Here is a 19906-nt window from a genome sequence, read left to right on the forward strand (position 1 = left end):
GTATGCCAGGCTTCCCTGTCTTTCGCTATCTCCAGGAGTTTGCTCAAACTCATGTCCATTGAGTCAGTAATGCCATCCAACCATCTCATCGTCTGTCACACCCTTCTCTTTCTGCCTTCAGTCTTTCCCAGCATCAGGGTCTTTTCCAATGAGTCGCCTCTTATCAGGTGGCCAAAGTATTTGGAGCTTCAGTTTCAGGATTACTCCTTTCACTGAATATTCAGGGTTGATTTCCTTTAGGATTCACTGTTTTGATCTCCTTGCTCTCCAAGGGACTCTCAAGAGTCTTCAGCACCACAGTTCGAAAGCTTCAGTTCTTCAGGACTCAGCCTTCTTTATGATCTGACTCTCACATCTGTACATGACTACAGGAAAATTGACTAGAATCAGGTTAGTGTTTGTTCAATGTCTGTCATCAAATCTAGTGACCTACATGCAGCTGGAGTGTCTGTCTTCCCTCCCTATTAGAGGAAAATCAGTCTTGCCATCATAAGAATGTACTTACCTCCTACCATGCTAAACTTTTATTCTTCCACTCTCCCATCATTTCCACTCCACTTTCTGGAATGCTGTGGCTTTATTCTCCTTTGATGTCTGCAAATGTGTCAATCTCTTTCTGAAACTGTGCAACTCAGATTGGGACTTGAACCCACATGGGGGGCTTCCCAGGAGGCACAGTGATAAAGAATCCGCTTGCCGGTGAAGGAGACGTGGATTTGATCCCTGGGCAGGAAGATCCCCTGGAGAAGGAAATGGAAACCCACTCCAGTATTCTTGCCTGGAAAATTCCATGGACAGAGGAGCCTGGCCGGCTACAGTCCATGGGGTCACAACGTGTCAGACACAACTGAGCGGCTGAGCATGCGTGCACACACGCTGGGACTCAAACTCAGTCAAAACCCACAGTCTTCCAACTGAGATCACGCATCTGGTTTCAGGACTTAATGAAGCTCAGGTTCTTGATGTCTCATTGCAGAAAGAATTTAGTGAGACACAAAGTGATAGGTAAGAAGTAGATTTATTTAGAAAGAAACACTCTATAGAGGGAGTATGGGCCATTTCAGAAGAAGAGAGTGGCCTTGAAATATGGCCTGTTAGTTTTTATGGGCTGGTTAATTTTGTAGGCTAATGAATGGGTGGATTGTTCCACTATTTCAGAGAAGGGGTGGGGATTTCCAGGAACTGGACCACCACTCACTTTTTGGCCTTTGATAGTTCATCTCAGAACTGTCTTGGCACTGATGGTGTGTCATTTAGCTTGCTGGTATGTTACGATGAACATTTATTGAGGCTCAGGGTCTAGTGGAAGTCGTCTGCCAACTTGGACTTCTTTGGTTCTAATCAGTTTATGTTCTGTCCTAGGGCTATGTCATTTTTTTTTTAAAGTGTGTGCCCAGCCCCCTTCCCTCCTGCTTCATGTCCACCTTTCAGCCTTTATAACTATTCTTCCTTTGCCAAAAATATTCTTCCCCATGATCTGTTCTCATTCAGAGCTCAGCTTACATGTAAACAATGGAGAGAAGCCTTCTCTGGCCACCATTTCAGAGTAACTACCTTAAACCTCCACATCCAATTCATCTCTGATTTTAGTTCCTAAATCAACTCTTTCTATTTTGCTTTTTCTTTACTACCGTTACCCTAACTAAAGTGGGACAACTTGCTGTTACTTCTTTCCTTAACAACTATGAAAACTCTCTTAAGAATTAACCCCTTGGGAAGGAGTTATCTAAAAAAAAAATCTACAATTTCAACTTAAAAGACTAGATGCTGGCTGAAGCGCTGGAACAGCATTCTGGAAGCCCACTGCGATATCAGGTATAGTTTTTTTTTTATTGCTTGATTCTGGCATAAAGTCCAGACTACCCACTCAAATGGCAGGAAGATAGTTGGGCACATGATAGCAACTACTTCTAATAATGAAATTATGTCAGTATTTCAACAACAGGTATGGTTGCACTTTTGCAAACTGACTGATGCATACTGGCACATACTTGTTAGTAACATATATGACCAGCCCTACACATCTAAATGTAAGGGACCTTAAATAAACATACATATGTGTGTGCGCACATGTACACCCACACACTCAACATTCTACAGTGACTGCCCAATTCTTGTAACCCATCGTCCCTTGATAATCTTGCCCTTGACTACCTTTACAATACCATATTGTATCATGATCCCACTGATTCTCCTCAATACAGGCAAGCAAGAAGCTGAACCTAGCTGTGTTCATATCCCAGAATGTGTATATGACCCCAACAGAAGATAATCTGCACTGATGACCAGCTCAAAGGACAAAATGGCAAAGCAAATGAAAGCTTAAATGCCATGTGTTGTTGTTGCTGTTGTTCAGCTGCTAAGTTGTGCCCAAGTCTTTGCAGCCCCATGGACTGCAGCACACCAGGCCTCCCTGCCCCTCACTCCCTCCTGGTGTTTGCCCAAGTTCATGTCCATTGAGTTGGTGATGCTATCCAACATCTCATCCTCTGTCGCCCTCTTCTTCTGCCTTCGATATTCCCCAGCATCAGAGTCTTTTCCAATGAGTTGGCTATTCGCATCAGGTGGCCAAAGTATTGGAACTTCAGCATCAGTTCTTCCAATGACTATTCAGGGTTTATTTCCTTTAGGACTTACTGGTCTGATCTCCTTGCTGTCCAAGGGACTCTCAAGAGTCTTCCCCAGCACCACAATTCGAAGCATCAGTAGTCATAAATGAGTGGCTATAGATAAGATATCTGAAATTATGTTTTTATGAATAATAATAGAAAGGCAATTGGGTAAAATGTACTAAAAGTGCATAAAATATAAATACCTTTGACCCTGCAATTTCAATCCTAAAAATTCACTTTAAAGAAAGAGAAATATACAATGTTTTTACAAAAATATGTTAATTGTAATATTATTTATAATTAAAAAGTCAAAAAGTTGCTACAATAGCTGGTTAGTAAAATAAAATATGAGTCCACTAGTGGTAGACAGCCATTAAAAATGTTTGAGAGGATGACAAGGGTTTATTATGTATTATCAAGTGAAAAAATCAAGTTATACAGTGGAATGTGCAGTGTGATTCCAATTTACATAGAGTCAGACAAAGTGGTAAAGTTAGATGATGAGATCACAAATAATTTTCTTCTTGTTTATGTTTCTCTGTATTTTTCAAATGTGCTTCAGAAGACTGGAATTGCCTTTAAGATAGGCAGGAAAGCCAATACGTTTTATTAAAAAATGGTAGTACATTATTTTTGAAAGGAATAAGCACCAATGTGCTTCACTGACATTGTGATCTATTGTGAAAAGCAGACCTCTAAATTTCTGTAATGCATAGATGATAAAGGAGATTTTGCTGAACAGAGTCAATATCATTTTTTGGGCTTCTGGTTTTTTTCTGTGACTTTTAAGATGCTTTAAGATGATGTAGCAGACTTTTTTCTAAGACCCAAGAGCGATTTTTCTTGAAGATGACTTTATGCAAATAACTTTTACACACTAAAAGATTGAAATAGAAACCAAACTTATAAAACCAGGCAAGATGAAGGGGAAAAAAGGTTCAAAGAGTCCTGCTCTAATTTCTCAAAAGAGCACTGTGTTCCCTCCTGGCTTGTCTTCATTAAAAAGACCCATGTGCTTAGCTTCTCAAAGACTTTTCGAATTTGCTATAAATTAAAGAGGTATGAAGTGACATCTGAGAATAATGTCAAGTGAAGAAAGCTTCTATTATTCACAGGGCCAAAGTTTTTAAGCCAATTTTGTCCAAAAGAAAAGCTGAAGCATTCTGGGTTAAGGAAAACTGAATCCAAACTCCTGGTTCATTTATTTTATTTTGAATGTCCATTGATTAGAAGTTTATTCTAGCTGATAAAAACTTCAGTAGTGAATGTGTGAGGAATGCTTGTCCGAAGTTAAGTTAGTGTGCCATTTGGTTATTCAAACTGAATCAACTTTCCCTTAAAATTATGTCTTATTATTTACGAGTTCTGATGACAAGAAAAATTGCAACTTCAATTTGTAAGTGTCTTAAAATTTCTCGGTCTTTTATTCCAACAGGGTCAAATCTCCTGTTTTCAGATGAAAGGAATTACTGATTACCTTCAATGTTTCGTTTCCTACTTTTGTCCATCTTCATTACCATCTTTTATGCATTGCTTCAGTTATCTCTTTTGTCTTGTTACAGAGAACATTTTTGTCCCCCATTAGGTCCTGCTAAATGGTTTCCCCTAAAACTTCAGTTGTATCTTATCATCTCTCTTACATCAACATGACAACTTGTTGGCTAAGTACTCACACTGACCCGCTCCATCTAGCATTAATATCCCTCCATGAGGTTACATTCTCAACCTAAACCCACATAAACTACTTCCCACAGATAATCTCTAATCCTGGCTGATTGTCCTTCTTTCTTTTTTTTTCTTTACTACATGGCATGTTATTCTTTCCTTCTATGTCATTCCTTGTATTTGCATTCCCATCTAAAATCATCTTCCTTGGGGCTTTTCTTTCTTCCTATGCTTAAACAAATTAATATCCTATCTCAAGTCTTTTAAATCCTTTGACAATGACCTATTCCTTATTATTTCAGCACTTTATTTAATTATCTTTAATATCTGTTTGTCTAGTACCTATAAAGTATAGGGGTTGCTCTGATAAAATTTCAAGCTTTTTATTGATAGAGATTGTATTTTAAAACTTGTACATCTCACTTAACTATTAGAATAAAACAAAGCATCTATGAATTGCACTTAATAAACTTTGGATAAATAAATTATATGATCTTTCATCATATTATTGTATTTATGTTACCTAATAAATTATATTACCTTTCATTATATTATTCAGAATGAGGTTACTAGTTTTAAAACTGTGTCTAAAGGCACGAATTTAGCCAACTGCCCATAAATGCATGTGAATGGAGTGGTTTGGAGATGGAAAGAGGTAACTGAGCTTATCAGTTTCTTCAACAAATTGTTATTGCACACCTCAGGCAATATCAAAAGTTTGTGGGACTTACAATCAACTTTGAGATAAGAGATGCTATGTAAGTTATTAGACACATAGACATGTACTTATAAACTGTTATAAATTCTCTGACATTAACAAGATGCAGTGATGGAGAAAAGTGGATGGAGGGTAGGAGGAGTACAACTTTTAGATGAGCTAAAGGAATGACCTTGCTAGAGGGCTGGCATTCACTTTGTAACCCAGAAGAGGAAGCCAGTCATGTGATGAGGGCTGGGACATTTCAGGTTGTGGCAACAGTATATGAAAAGGCTTAAAAATAGGGAAAAGGGAAAAATAATAGGCTTTGAAGAATCAAAGAGAAGCCAATAAGTTGAGGACACAGTAGCATGAGACAAGGATGAGATGTTGAATATTCCAGGTCATCCAGGGAATCACTAGCCATGCAAAAAAAAAAAAAAGACTGAATTGGTTTAAACTAAAATGGGAGATGGTTTGTTCCTTGAGGTCAACTTTACTGCTTTGTGGAACTAGATTAGAGAATACCAAATAGGACAAAATGTTTATGCTTTTTTTGCAAAAGCTATATCCTTCATTGAACCATATTACCTCAGTTCAGTTTAGTTCAGTCACTCAGTCGTGTCCGACCTTTGCCACCCCATGAACCGCAGCACATCAGGCTTCCCTGTCCATCACCAACTCCCAGAGTTCACCCAAACCCATGTCCATTGAGTCTGTGATGCCATCCAACCATTTCATCCTCTGTCGTCCCCTTCTCCTCCTGCCCTCAATCTTTCCCAGTATCAGGGTCTTTTCAAATGAGTCAGTTCTTCGCATCAGGTAGCCAAAGTATTGGAGCTTCAGCTTCAACATCAGTTCTTCCAATGAACACCCAGGACTGATCTCCTTTAGGATAGACTGGTTGGATCTCCTTGCAGTCCAAGGGACTCTCAAGAGTCTTCTCCAACACCATAGTTCCAAAGCATCAATTCTTCAGCACTCAGCTTTCTTTATAGTCCAACTCTCACATTCATACATGACCACTGGAAAAACCATAGCCTTGACTAGATAATGGCAAATCATAGTATCACCTTAAATTAGATATTTTTAACTTTTGCAATTGGTTATTAGACAATTGCCAGGTTTTCTTTTTAATGGTAGTTATTTCATTACTCCTTGAGACCATTTTGGGCTTCCCTGGTAGCTCAGATAGTAAAGAATCTGCCTGCAATGCCAGAGACCCAGGTTCAGTCCCTGGGTTGGAAAGATCCCCTGGAAAAGGGCATGGCAACCCACCCCAGTGTTCTTGCCTGGAGAATCCCATGGACTGAGGAGTCTGGCCAGCTACAGTCCATGGGATCGAAAAGAGATAGTCACAAGTGAGCAACTAACACCTTCACATTCAGAGAGCATTTCATTTATGTTTTAGTGGTAATTAAAAAAAAAAAAAAACTGCTTCCCTGAAAAAGGAAATGGCAGCCCATTCCAGTACTCTTGCTTAGGAAATCCCATGGACAGAGGAGCCTGGTGGGCTACAGTCCATGGGCTCACAAAGAATGGGACAGAACTTAGCGACAAGCCTCAGCAAACTTCATTTTCATTAACACGATTAGGAAATGGTTTTGTGTCTTGGTCATCTGTGTCCAGGCAGGGCATTCTGAGACATCTATGTGGGATGCCTCACTCTCTCTGGTTATAGCCAAACCCAGGACCGGAGTTTTCTGATGAAAGTCTTCCTCAGTAATCTTTGATACTCTCAAGTTCAAAAGCACTGTTTGCCTCTGTTTAAGATTAAAACTTATTTGAGTCATTTCATCCTTACTTAATTCAGTTAGTGTCTTTCCTCATCTCTTACCTTAGCCTTGATTTATCAGCTAATATTTTTCTAAGCATCTCAAGGAATGGCTTAGAACAAGTTAATTGTATTTCTGTAGAGCTGGACCTTTGGGAGGAAAGAAAACTCTTATATCTACATCCCCTAATCTGTAATATCCTTTTCAGTTCACAATAGAAAATGACCTAAATCAACCAAATTAGCAGAAAATATATACGGGTTTAGCTTACATGGCCCTTATGTGATTGCCATCATGAAATCATGAAACTCATACAATTTTAAACTGATCTTGAAGTGAGATGAGTACAAGTTAAATAATCCTCTATTTTCTTGCATCGTGTTTCAGTGACAAATTCCATTTTAAACAGTTACATGATTACAAGCTCTGAAATTAAATTTTATGATGAATAATTAAGCACCACTCTTCAGAGTCCCTGGGAGAAATCCCATTCTTGGCAGTGCAAACACTTAGAATAATCGATTGGGAGTCAATTGGCAATTGGCAAAGTACTTCAGATTTACTTTGCAGTTCTGAAGGGCCCTCCTTCACTTCAACCATTGCAACCCCTTCTGTCCCATTTTTGTGGGAAAAAAGGAGGATTCGATGTTGCTCTGCTCCTGTTTCACACTGCGGTATAGAATTCCTCACTTGGTAGTGAAAGATACTCATATAAGAGGGTATTTAAACTTTTTACATACCACTATTCATTTTAACATTTTTTATAGTCACAGGTGAAAACAGTGAAAAACATAATTTGAGAATTCTTGTTCACTGTAATTTATTCTGGAATACAGGGTACAGGCGATGTGGGGGTGTTGTCTAGAGAACAGACCCACAGCCTTTGTTTTGAGAGAAAAAACTCTAGATTTCAACCACTTGGGATCTGTAGCAAATGGGTTAAATTCTCTGTGTCTCAGTTGCTTTATCTGTAAAATGGGTATAGTAATATTTCTCAAAGTGAAGAGTAAATGATATTATAAATAAAAGACCCTTCATCCAGTGCTTGGTCAGAGTCGACAGTTCTAAGGATAAATTAGATTATCCTAATAGATTATCCTAATAGATAGATTGCTCCTTGTTCATAGACCAGAGAAAGGTTACGAGGCAGGTGTTCAATACTGTTTCCATTTTCAGAAATTTTACCTGCAGGGGTATGAGTGAAATATCAGTCTCTCCACACAGTAATGCTACTTTCTCAGGTCAGTGTATTCTGTCTGGGCTCTGCCACCGATGAAGAGCTGGATATTAGCAGTGTTGGTGAAAAGTAGGGGTCAGCAAACTTCTTTTTTTTTTTGTAAAAGACCAGATTGTGGGCATTATAGTATATGTCCCATAGACTTAACTCTGCTGCTGTAGTGAGAAAGCAGGCATAGATAACACATAAACAAACAAGTATACCATTTGCTAATAAAACCTTATTTATGGGCACTGAAATTTGAATTTCTGATAATTTTCACTGTTCACAAAACGTTATACTTCTTTGAATTTTTTCCCAATCAATTAAAAATGTAAAAGAATTTTAAAAGGAGAGAACTGTGTGGTTTCATTTTTATAAAAAATGTATGAGGCAAGGAATGAAGATCTGATGGGAAAGATGTTTTGGGTTAAAACAAGAGTTTTAGAGTCAGACAGGAGTGGGTTTGAATCCTGTTCTCTTCCTTCTTTGGCTCCATGACTTTAAACACAAGGCTGTTGCATATCTCTCCCTTGGTATTTTCATTTATAAAATGGTGATAAAAATACCTATTTGATTGGGCTATTATAAGGATTGAATAAATTATTCTATATAATGGTTCTTGTATACAGTAAGTACTTATAAGTGTCATTGTGACTAATCTTTCTGTTACTATGTGGTAGGCTGAACAATGGGCTTCCCTAGTGGTTCAGATGGTAAAGAATCCACCTGCAGTGCCGGAGACTTGGGTTCAATCCCTGGGTTGGGAAGATCCCCTGGAGGAAGGCATGGCAACCCACTCCAGTATTCTTGCCTGGAGAATCCCTGTGGAGAGAGTAGCCTGGTGGGCTACAGTCCAGGGGTCTCAAAGAGTCAGCTGAGAGATTAAGCACAGCACAGGCTGAATAATGGCCCCCTGAAACAGACTGGTTCCAAATAGGAAAAGGAGTACGTCAAGGCTGTATATTGTCACTCTGCTTATTTAACGTATATGCAGAGTACATCATGAGAAACACTGGACTGGAAGAAGCACAAGCTGGAATCAAGATTGCCGGGAGAAATATCAATAACCTCAGATATGCAGATGACAACAATCTTGTGGCAGAAAGGGAAGAGGAACTAAAAAGCCTCTTGATGAAAGTGAAAGAGGAGAGTGAAAAAGTTGACTTAAAGCTCAACATTCAGAAAATGAGGATCATGGCATCTGGTCCCATCACTTCATGGGAAATAGATGGGGAAACAGTGGAAACAGTGTCAGACTTTATATTTTGGGGCTCCAAAATCACTGTAGATGGTGACTGCAGCCATGAAATTAAAAGACGCTTACTCCTTGGAAGAAAAGTTATGACCAACCTAGATAGCATATTGCAAAGCAGAGACATTACTTTGCCAACAAAGGTCTGTCTAGTCAAGGCTATGGTTTTTCCTGTGGTCATGTATGGATGTGAGAGTTGGACTGTGAATAAAGCTGAGCACCAAAGAATTGATGCTTTTGAACTGTGGTGTTGGCGAAGACACTTGAGAGTCCCTTGGACTGCAAGGAGATCCAACCAGTCCATCCTAAAGGAGATTAGCCCTGGGTGTTCTTTGGAAGGACTGATGCTAAAGCTGAAACTCCAATATTTTGGCCCCCTCATGTGAAGAGTTGACTCATTGGGAAAGACTCTGATGCTGGGAGGGATTGGGGGCAGGAGGAGAAGGGAACGCCAGAGGATGAGATGGCTGGATGGCATCACTGACTCAATGGGCGTGAGTTTGAGTGAACTCTGGGAGTTGGTGATGGACAGGGAGGCCTGGCGTGCTTCGATTCATGGGGTCACAAAGAATCAGACATGACTGAGCGACTGAACTGAACTGAAAAATGTCTATGTCTGGATCTTAGGAACCTGTGAATAGATAGGTTATTATGCAGAGGGGAATTAAGGCTGAAGACATGTAAAAGCTGCTAATTCACTCACCTTCAGATGGAGGAGATTATCCTGGGTTATCCAAGTGGGCCAAGGTACTTACAAGGGTCCTTATAAGTAGAAAAGGAGGCAGAAAAGAGAAAACCAAAGAGATGGCCATGAAGAGGAAGACTTGACCAATGTTACTGGCTTTGAAAATGGGAGGGAGCCACAATTGGAATAAACACAAGGAATGTTAGAAGCCTCTAGATGCTGGAAAATGTGAGAAAAAGGATTATCTCCTAAAGCCACCAAAAAGAAACACAGCTCCGCCAACACCTTGATTTTGGCCTAGTGAGACTCTTTTTGGACTTCTGTCTTCCAGAAGTGTAGAGTAGTAAACTTGTGTTGTTTTAAGGCGCTAAGCTTATAGGAACTGGTTATAGCAGCAATAAGAAAGTAATACATACTATTGGGCCTCCCTGGTGGCTCAGATGGTGAAAAATCTGCCTGCAAGGCAGAAGACCTGAGTTTGATCCCTGGGTTGGGAAGATCCCATGGAGAAGGGATTGCTACTCCACTCCAGTATTCTTGCCTGGATAGTATTAATATCTTTATCCATGCTAAGAGAGCTAGTTGTCCACAAAAGTATGTGCTTCCCCCTTCCTTAGTGCAGAGAACTTTATGGAACTGGGGGGTGTCAAAAATCAAGAAATAGCACAATTAAAATCACCAAATTAATAAATAATAAATTCAGTACAAGGTATTATATATTTTTAATAACAGTTTGAAAACTGGGAGTTTTCAGATTCAAAGATTCCCATGAAGCTCAGGGGCAAGGTGTTTCCCATGAAGCTCAGGGGCAAGGTGTTGTTATAAGATGGCTTATAAAGCGAAAATAAGGTAGCTGTTAACCTTTGCAATGATTGGTTAATGCAATGGGAGGTTTCCAGATGGCAGGATATTGATTAAAAGTGATTATCTCATACAATTTTTAGGAAGATGGCTTACGTTTCTTTTACGATTTTCAGAGGTGTTTACAAGAAGTAACCTAAATATTGCTTTTATTAATGAAATAAGACTTAGTTTTATTAACATGGCTTTTTGTCTGCTAAGGGAATTCTCATTTCTAGTCTCCATTTTGTATTTTATTTGAAAAATTTCCCTCTTTTGTTCATTCTCTCAGCAAGTTTAGAGTGTGACCAACTAGTAGAGTATTAACTTGCATTTCCACTGTAAATGGAGTCAGGCTGAAAAATCACATATTTGCTATTTCTGTTAGTTCAGTAGTCAGGATGGAGAGTCATGTAGTCTCCATTACCAACGATTTCATGTCATCATGAATGTGGGTAGTCAGATCATTGAGTTCTTCCTATTGCCTAGTCCTCATGGATATCGTCTGATATGTGAGTGGCTGCTGAAAGGCATTTTAAAATGACCTTGAGAGGATACAATGCACTGGAAAGATTAACATGATGACTATATGGAGAATAATAGCCAAGAATTGAACAATTTCCCAAAACAGAGATTTGCAGAAGCCAAGATTTAACCAATTAAATAAATCAAGTGGGTTTTATTAAGATACAGGTTTCACTACATTTTTTTTTTTTTTGGATAATGTATGTGTATTTGGGTTTTGATTTTTTCTGCATTATTTACATAGGCAGAACATGTTGTATTAGCAATCACATATCCTGGTGACCACTTAGGAGAAGATGAACATATGGATGTTTTTATTTCAGGATGTGGCATTATAAGTGAACTTCTACCTAAGTTAGACCTCTATATGCTGTGGGCAATCAGGTAATTTAATGAGAAGCATTTCCATGGAAGCAAAAGAAAAACAAAGGTTAATTTTAAAGAAAGGTTAAGAGGTTAGCAAAGGTTAAAGTTCAAGTAAATTATTAATTCAGTTTCTGAATCTGGGGAGCAGCCAGTTGAGAAAATTTTCTAGATTTGAGTTTGAATCATCCTTACATGGTGGAATGAGGATGGCAGTTTCGTCTGTGGATTTTCCTGGTTTGCAGTTTGTCTGTATCAGACATTATAGAGCATTCTGGTGAACTGTCTTAAGTGACCATATAGCAACAGGCATGAGGTTGTCCACATATGGTCTGTTGTGGTGCTTTCTCCTAAATTTACAAGTAGATTCAGTTCAGTTCAGGCACTCAGTCATGTCCGACTCTTTGTGACCCCATGAATTGCAGCACACCAGGCCTCCTTGTCCATCACCAACTCCCGGAGTTCACTCAAACTCACGTCCATTGAGTCGGTGATGCCATCCAGCCATCTCATCCTCTGTCATCCCCTTCTCCTCTTGCCTCCAATCCCTCCCAGCATCAGAGTCTTTTCCAATGAGTCAACTCTTCGCATGAGGTGGCCAAAGTACTGGAGTTTCAGCTTTAGCATCATTCCTTCCAAAGAACACCCAGGACCGATCTCCTTCAGAATGGACTGGTTGGATCTCCTTGCAGTCCAAGGGACTCTCAAGAGTCTTCTCCAACACCACAGTTCAAAAGCAGTAGATTACAAAGTTTCAAAGACAATTAACAGGACTAGAATCTGATAATGGGTACACCAGAGTTATCTACTGAAATGCATTTTTTTTATAGTCGGCACATTTTTATCGAAGATATTTACTGTGAAAGCAATTTGTTTGTAAAGTGAGACTAATCCTATTAAACATGGCTTGATTGTTTACATAAATGGAACAAAAAATAGTCTATGTATTTTCTTGAAAATGACTTTTCAGTCAAAGGTTGGGTCATATCTAAAGTACTTTACTACTGTTATAAGGTCAACCTTAGTTCTTCAAAGTGTTTAGTAATAAGGAATCTCAGATTAGACCTTGAAAGTCTCTTTACGTAAAGAATCCAGGCTGAGAAATTGTCTAGTTGTGTTCTATTACACAAGGAGTACAGATTTTTATTGAACTTATGTAAGTACATATATTGTCAAGAAAAATAAGAATATTTAATAAGAGTTCCTGAATTCTGGAGCGATCAGGGATGGAGAATAACAAATGTTTCAACTGTTGTTGACAAAAGTATATTTTACCATATTGCTGTAAGTTATAGATAGCTTAAATGAGAGGAGAAAAAAAAGAGTCCTTTAAATCTGGAAAACAAACCATTAAAGAGCCAGGAATGTTTTGAATAAAGCCATGAAAATTATGATTATCTTCATCAGTACTTTCAGTCTCATGTAATTCTTGTTTTGTTCCATCTTGGGTTAGCAGATTTATGAATCAGTTTTTCATTAGTTTTAGAAATCCTTACCTAGTTCATTGTTGCAATCTTAAAGTGATCAGAAACATGAACTCTACAGTATTGTCAGGGTTTTTTCCATGAATATCTTTGAAGATGAAACATATTTGCCTATAATTGATTATGACCACTTTCAGAGAAGACTTGAGGATCTTCCCAACCCAGAGATTGAACCCCGGTCTCCCGCATTATAGGCAGATTCTTTACTGTCTGAGCCACTAGGGAAGCCTAAAACTATAACTATGAATGACAAAAGTATAAATGACAAAAACTATAAATGACTTAAAAATATCCATGTTTAAAGATCTGTTGATAATTCATCCCCATACAAAAAATGATGCAGCTGATGAGTAAACTTGTTTGTGTTTGTGATATACAGTATTTTAAGATAAATGTTGGAATTATTATTGATAACATTATACAAGACAAGGAGTTCGTCAAGGCTGTATATTGTCACCCTGTTTATTTAACTTATATGCAGAGTACATCATGAGAAATGCTGGACTGGAAGAAACACAAGCTGGAATCAAGATTGCCGGGAGAAATATCAATAACCTCAGATATGCAGATGACACCACACTTATGGCAGAAAGTGAAGAGGAACTAAAAAGCCTCTTGATGAAAGTGAAAGTGGAGAGTGAAAAAGTTGGCTTAAAGCTTAACATTCATAAAACGAAGATCATGGCATCTGGTCCCATCACTTCATGGGAAATAGATGGGGCAACAGTGGAAACAGTGTCAGACTTTATTTTTCTGGACTCCAAAATCACTACAGATGGTGACTGTAGCCATGAAATTAAAAGACACTTACTCCTTGGAAGGAAAGTTATGACCAACCTAGATAGCATATTCAAAAGCAGAGACATTACTTTGCCAACAAAGGTCCGTCTAGTCAAGGCTATGGTTTTTCCTGTGGTCATGTATGGATGTGAGAGTTGGACTATGAAGAAGGCTGAGCTCCGAAGAATTGATGCTTTTGAACTGTGGTGTTGGAGAAGACTCTTGAGAGTCCCTTGGACTGCAAGGAGATCCAACCAGTCCATTCTGAAGGAGATCAGCCCTAGGATTTCTTTGGAAGGAATGATGCTAAAGCTGAAACTCCAGTACTTTGGCCACCTCATGCGCAGAGTTGACTCATTGGAAAAGACTCTGATGCTGGGAGGGATTGGGGGCAGGAGGAGAAGGGGAGGACAGAGGATGAGAGGGCTAGATGGCATCACTGACTCGATGGACGTGAGTCTGAGTGAACTCCGGGAGCTGGTGATGGACAGGGAGGCCTGGCGTGCTGCGATTCATGGGGTCGCAAAGAGTCGGACACGACCGAGCAACTGATCTGATCTGATCAGAATTCTAGGAATTTCATATAATTTCTAAATTACTTATATTAATAACATATACCTATGTAAATATAAGAAACCTCCCTAGTGGCTCAGACAGTAAAGAATCTGTCTGCCAATGTGGAAGATAGGGGTTGATTCCTGAGTTGGGAAGATCCCCAGGAATGACAGCCTGCTCTAGTATTCTCACCTGGAGAATCCCACAGACAGAGAAACCTGGCAGGCTACAGTCCTTGGAGTCTCAAAGAGTCAGTAAAAACTAAGTGACTAATGCTTTCACACATGTCATATAATCTAAGGATGTTAAACATCATTTATTTGACAATCTTTCCTATGCAATTTAGCATCAAATATGTCTTCTTGTTCAGTTGCCAAGTTGTGTCCACATTTTCACAACCCCACGGACTGCAGCACTCCAGGCTTCACTGTCCCTCACCATCTTCTGGAATATGCCCAAGTTTATGTCCATTATATGGATGATGCCATCCAGTCATCTCATCCTCTGTCACCCTCTTTCCTTCTGCTTTCAATCTTTCCCAGCATCAGGGTCTTTTCCAGTAAGTCTATTGCTCACATCAGATGCCTAAATATTGAAAAACATTTCTCTTTTATAAGGAGTAAGTACAACTTTTGAGATTTTTGAGGAGCCCTCTGGAAAATCCCCAAATTAGTGCAAGTTTGAAAAGACTTCATTCAAAATTTGATTTGGGGAAATTTGTCTGAAATGCCAATAGGTTTAAAACATTTGGTCAAACAGGAACATAAGTCACTGTGAAACAATAGTTATACCTTTAGCCAAAGTGAAAATGAGAAGATATGCATTGCAAATACAGGAAGTTACATGGTTGTAAGTAAATAAAAACAAAAACACCTTGGCTATTTAATATTGAAATGACTTAGTTTTTCTAAGTAATCAAAGACCTAATAAAGACAATGTGGAACACAGGAAATATTTTCTAAAGTGCAGAGTCTTTGTGTTCCTAGGCAGATTACATCTACATAAAGAAAAACCCTTTATAAACTTTAACTAAGAGTGGATCAATAATCTGCAAAATGTTATGGCTTTAACAAAGAGAAAATTAAACTCTAGTTTTGTATCAGTACATTATTGGACTCATTAAATGTGAAATGAAAATGAAAAACTAATTTAGCAAGCTTTGGCCTCACAACATCATTTCTTTTCCACAGATCTTCTAAAAAAAATTCCATATCCATTTAGAATTTTTCTTATTCTTTTTCCTTTTAATCTGGAATAGCCAATCATTTTATTTTGGATGGTATTACTCATTTTTCATTACAAAAACACATGCTATATTCCTTGCTTACTCAATAACCTCAGATATGCAGATGAAACCACCCTTATGGCAGAAAGTGAAGAGGAACTAAAAGGCCTCTTGATGAAAGTGAAAGTGGAGAGTGAAAAAGTTGGCTTAAAGCTCAACATTCAGAAAACGAATATCATGGCATCCGGTACCATCACTTCATGGGAAATAGATGGGGAAACAGTGGAAACAGTGTCAGACTTTATGTTTTTGGGCTCCGAAATCACTGCAGATGGTGACTGCAGCCATGAAATTAAAAGACGCTTACTCCTTGGAAGAGAAGTTATGACCAACCTAGATAGCATATTGCAAAGCAGAGACATTACTTTGCCAACAAAGGTCCATCTAGTCAACGCTATGGTTTTTCCTGTGGTCATGTATGGATGTGAGAGTTGGACTGTGAAGGCTGAGCGACGAAGAATTGATGCTTTTGAACTGTGGTGTTGGAGAAGACTCTTGAGAGTCCCTTGGACTGCAAGGAGATCCAACCAGTCCATTCTGAAGGAGATTAGCCCTGGGTGTTCTTTGGAAGGAATGATGCTAAAACTGAAACTCCAGTACTTTGGCCACCTCATGCGCAGAGTTGACTCATTGGAAAAGACTCTGATGCTGGGAGGGATTGGGGGCAGGAGGAGAAGGGGACGACAGAGGATGAGATGGCTAGATGGCATCACTGACTCGATGGATGTGAGTTTGAGTGAACTCCGGGAGTTGGTGATGGACAGGGAGGCCTGGAGTGCTGTGATTCATGGGGTCGCAAAGAGTCGGACACGACTGAGCGACTGAACTGAACTGAACTGATGTCCCATTTTCTTCCCATACTTTGCATGCAAAGTTGCTTTCCTTTACTCTTACTATTTCTAGTAGTTCTACTTTTATAAATTTTTATTATAAATTTTTACTATTAGTAACCTTTACTTTCCAGCCAAAACTAAGAAACAGGCAATTTTGAGCTATCATATATTTACATCTTATAGTAGATTCACAAATTTATAAATATGGAATTAAAGATTATAATTTTTTTAGAAACATGTTTTTCACAGTATAATTTTTAAATGTGGCAGAAGACATATTTATTAATATACTCAAATATACTTTGTCTCTATAAAAATCAAATCAAAAGTAGATAGATTTAAACTTATATTTAGTAATCTGTGTCTCAGTATATTATCTTCTTGGAAATGACCTTAATATTCAATGACTACCCAATACTTAGTTTAACTCTAGTGTAAACTTTCATTTCATTCATATTTACTTAAGCTATTTGTTTTTAACAACTATGCTTAAACTTTGTTCTTGCCACCTTAATGTTCAGATGTCAGAATTCCCCAAATTGATATATATCGTCTAGCCTGGCCTCTTGGTCTCCTGATACCCAGGGTCATGTCCTTTATCTTGCTGCTTGGTCTTAGTTATTCTGGATGTTTTAAAGTGTGTGTGAATGTGAGTACTCATTAAGTGGCTATGTTATGATTAGAAGACAACTGTACAGGAGATTGTGATTAAAATATTTATTTTAAAACAAAATGAAAGGCTCTGCAAGCAAGCGGAGACAGCTCATAGGTCTTAATGGTTAGAGTGAGCTGAAAAACTGTGGGGCACCATTCTCAACTTGCTCTCCTTCAGAGCCAAAGTATATTCTGCAGGATAATGTTGAGTGTTAAAGGAAGAAAGACAAGTTCTGTGCTCACATAAGTTTGGGACATCCTGAATTAAACAAGTGAAACACATTTTTTTCTTTGATATTATGGGAATGTTTATTATATACTTCAAAGTGAAATTGCAAGCTTCCCAGATACATTTGATCATGGACTTGCATGTATATTATATATATATATGTATACACAACATCCAAACAAGAAATTACCATGCCCTAAAAATGTTTGTAAATTCCCTTGCTCATGATGCTGATTTTAAGGGACTAAATTTCTGCTGGTTTATTATTCATCTTGCTTTTTTCCCCTCTTTATTGAATGGTTTCTACCTAACTGTTTATGTATTCTCCAGAGATTAACAGTAAAAGGGAAGGTATAAAAATTCTGAGCTCTTCCTGGCTTACCATTTCAGCTTGTCCAGCTGGCAAAGAGTGATTTGAATTCAGTCAATCATACCCATGTTTACTTGAGACTGATGTCTCCATGCAACATTCAGGAACTACAAATGAGAAAAAGAAAGATATCTAAAGGGGAATTAAATTTCTGTTGTGTGGTGTTAAAGAGAATAACACTTTATTCTTTCCTTATTCAATCATAAATAAGAAGTCTATTGATCTGGATATATTTTAGTTCAGGCTGCTATTAAAAAATAGACTGAATGGCTTAATAGAAATTTATCCCTCACAGTTCTAAAAGCTGAGAAGTTCAACATCAAGATGCTGGATAATTGGGTTCCTAGTTTGCAGATGGATACCTGTCTGCTGTGTCCTCACATATCAGAAGTAAGTGAAGAAAGGTCTCTCATCTCCCATCATCAGAGTTCTATTTCATGACCCGATTACATCCCAAAGTCTCCATCTCCAAATATCATCACATTGGGGATTGAGGATTCAACTTATGAATGTTGGAGAAACACACAGTTCATAGCTAGGTGGGCTGTGAAGGTGCATCTCTTTTGGCTTCATGATGGTGTGATGATTGATGACTCAGGATAAGTAGACACTGTCCAAAAAGACTATATAGGGGTACCACAATGTAGGTGAACAGTGCACTAAAGTGGGAGTTAGGAGCAGGCAATCCTGCTTTTAGGTTTTATCAACTGAACATACTCTGTGACTCTGGGTCAGGGTTTTTCCTTCCATATCATGAGATCTACTCCCTGTTATCATGCAGGTACATTTTGATCCAAAGGTAAATGTTTTGGGAAAAGGTTTTGAGAGAAAAAAAACTGATATTAATGTAAGTATCAAATCCAGAACATACAATATATCCAGTTCATTGGCAATCACAGCCTCTTCACAAAGATGCCCTTAGTTCTACTGAAACATCTGAAAAAACTCTGAGTCATGCAGGTTGTACCATTGCCAAAAGAACTCTTCAGAAAGAGTAGCCATGGAAACAGCACACCAGACCTCTCAAGGGGTGTATAAAAACTAACAGTCTGAGGGAGTGCTTGGCAAACAGTGGGAAAGGTAAGAGTCTGTGCTTACCTTGTGGGTGAAACAAGGGCCTTTTGATTGATATTACTGTTCCAAAAGGTCTAAGCATAAAGTCGAAGCAAGAATCCTGACCTCTGAGCAGAAACTGGCAACTACATTACATCTGGTATCTGTGACTTGCTCTATGGGGATCCTGTCATGACCAAGAATCTTTAATCTGTATCTACAGTAATGTGTCAGACTGCCACGGCAGCATGAAAAGCTCTGCCACCATCAATTCTGTTATTTGATGGTTCATCTCTTTATCTAGTAAAACTTCAGAGAGAGTGTGCACAGAATGAAGGAAACAATTGTCTCCGAATGCTCTGCTACACACGTGAAACCACACCACTCTCCTTATCACCCAGTTATTTCAATGAAAACAACATGAGTTTACTTACAGGTGTATTCATTTTATTGTATTCCATCTGTGATGCATAGATTCATTCTTGCAAAAAGTTTAACTGGACAGAGTACTAAATGAAACTTTTCTTTCCACTTCTTAATTCCCTGCTTTTTGAGAGGCAAACTTATTTATCAGTTCTATATAAAACCATTAAATCCCTTTCAGTCTCAGTCCTCCTGTTTATTGGTTTTGATTTGGGGGTTATTATTAATTGATATATTTTAACCTCCACTTAACTCTATCTTTTGAACATCTTCATATTTCTGTACATCTAAATCTGCCATCAATCTTATTGTTCTAAAATTTGCATCAAAATATGTCCCATTTTCCTGAGATAAAATATTTTCCTCACTAAGTAAAGATTTAGGGATAGTCAAGATTAGGAGAAAACAGGCTTTAAAATCAATGAAACATTCACATTTTATCTCTGCTGCTTAATAGGTAGTTGTGTGCATGAGTCCTAAATCACTCCGTGTTCGACTCTGTGATCCCATAGTCTGTAGCCCACCAGGCTCCTCTGTCCATGGGATTCTCCAGGAAAGTATACTGGGGTGGGTTGCCGTTCCCTTCTTCAAGGATCTTCCTGACCCA

The sequence above is a fragment of the Bubalus bubalis genome, chromosome 15 (genome assembly GCF_019923935.1).
Source record: "Bubalus bubalis isolate 160015118507 breed Murrah chromosome 15, NDDB_SH_1, whole genome shotgun sequence".
Lineage (NCBI taxonomy): Eukaryota > Metazoa > Chordata > Mammalia > Artiodactyla > Bovidae > Bubalus > Bubalus bubalis.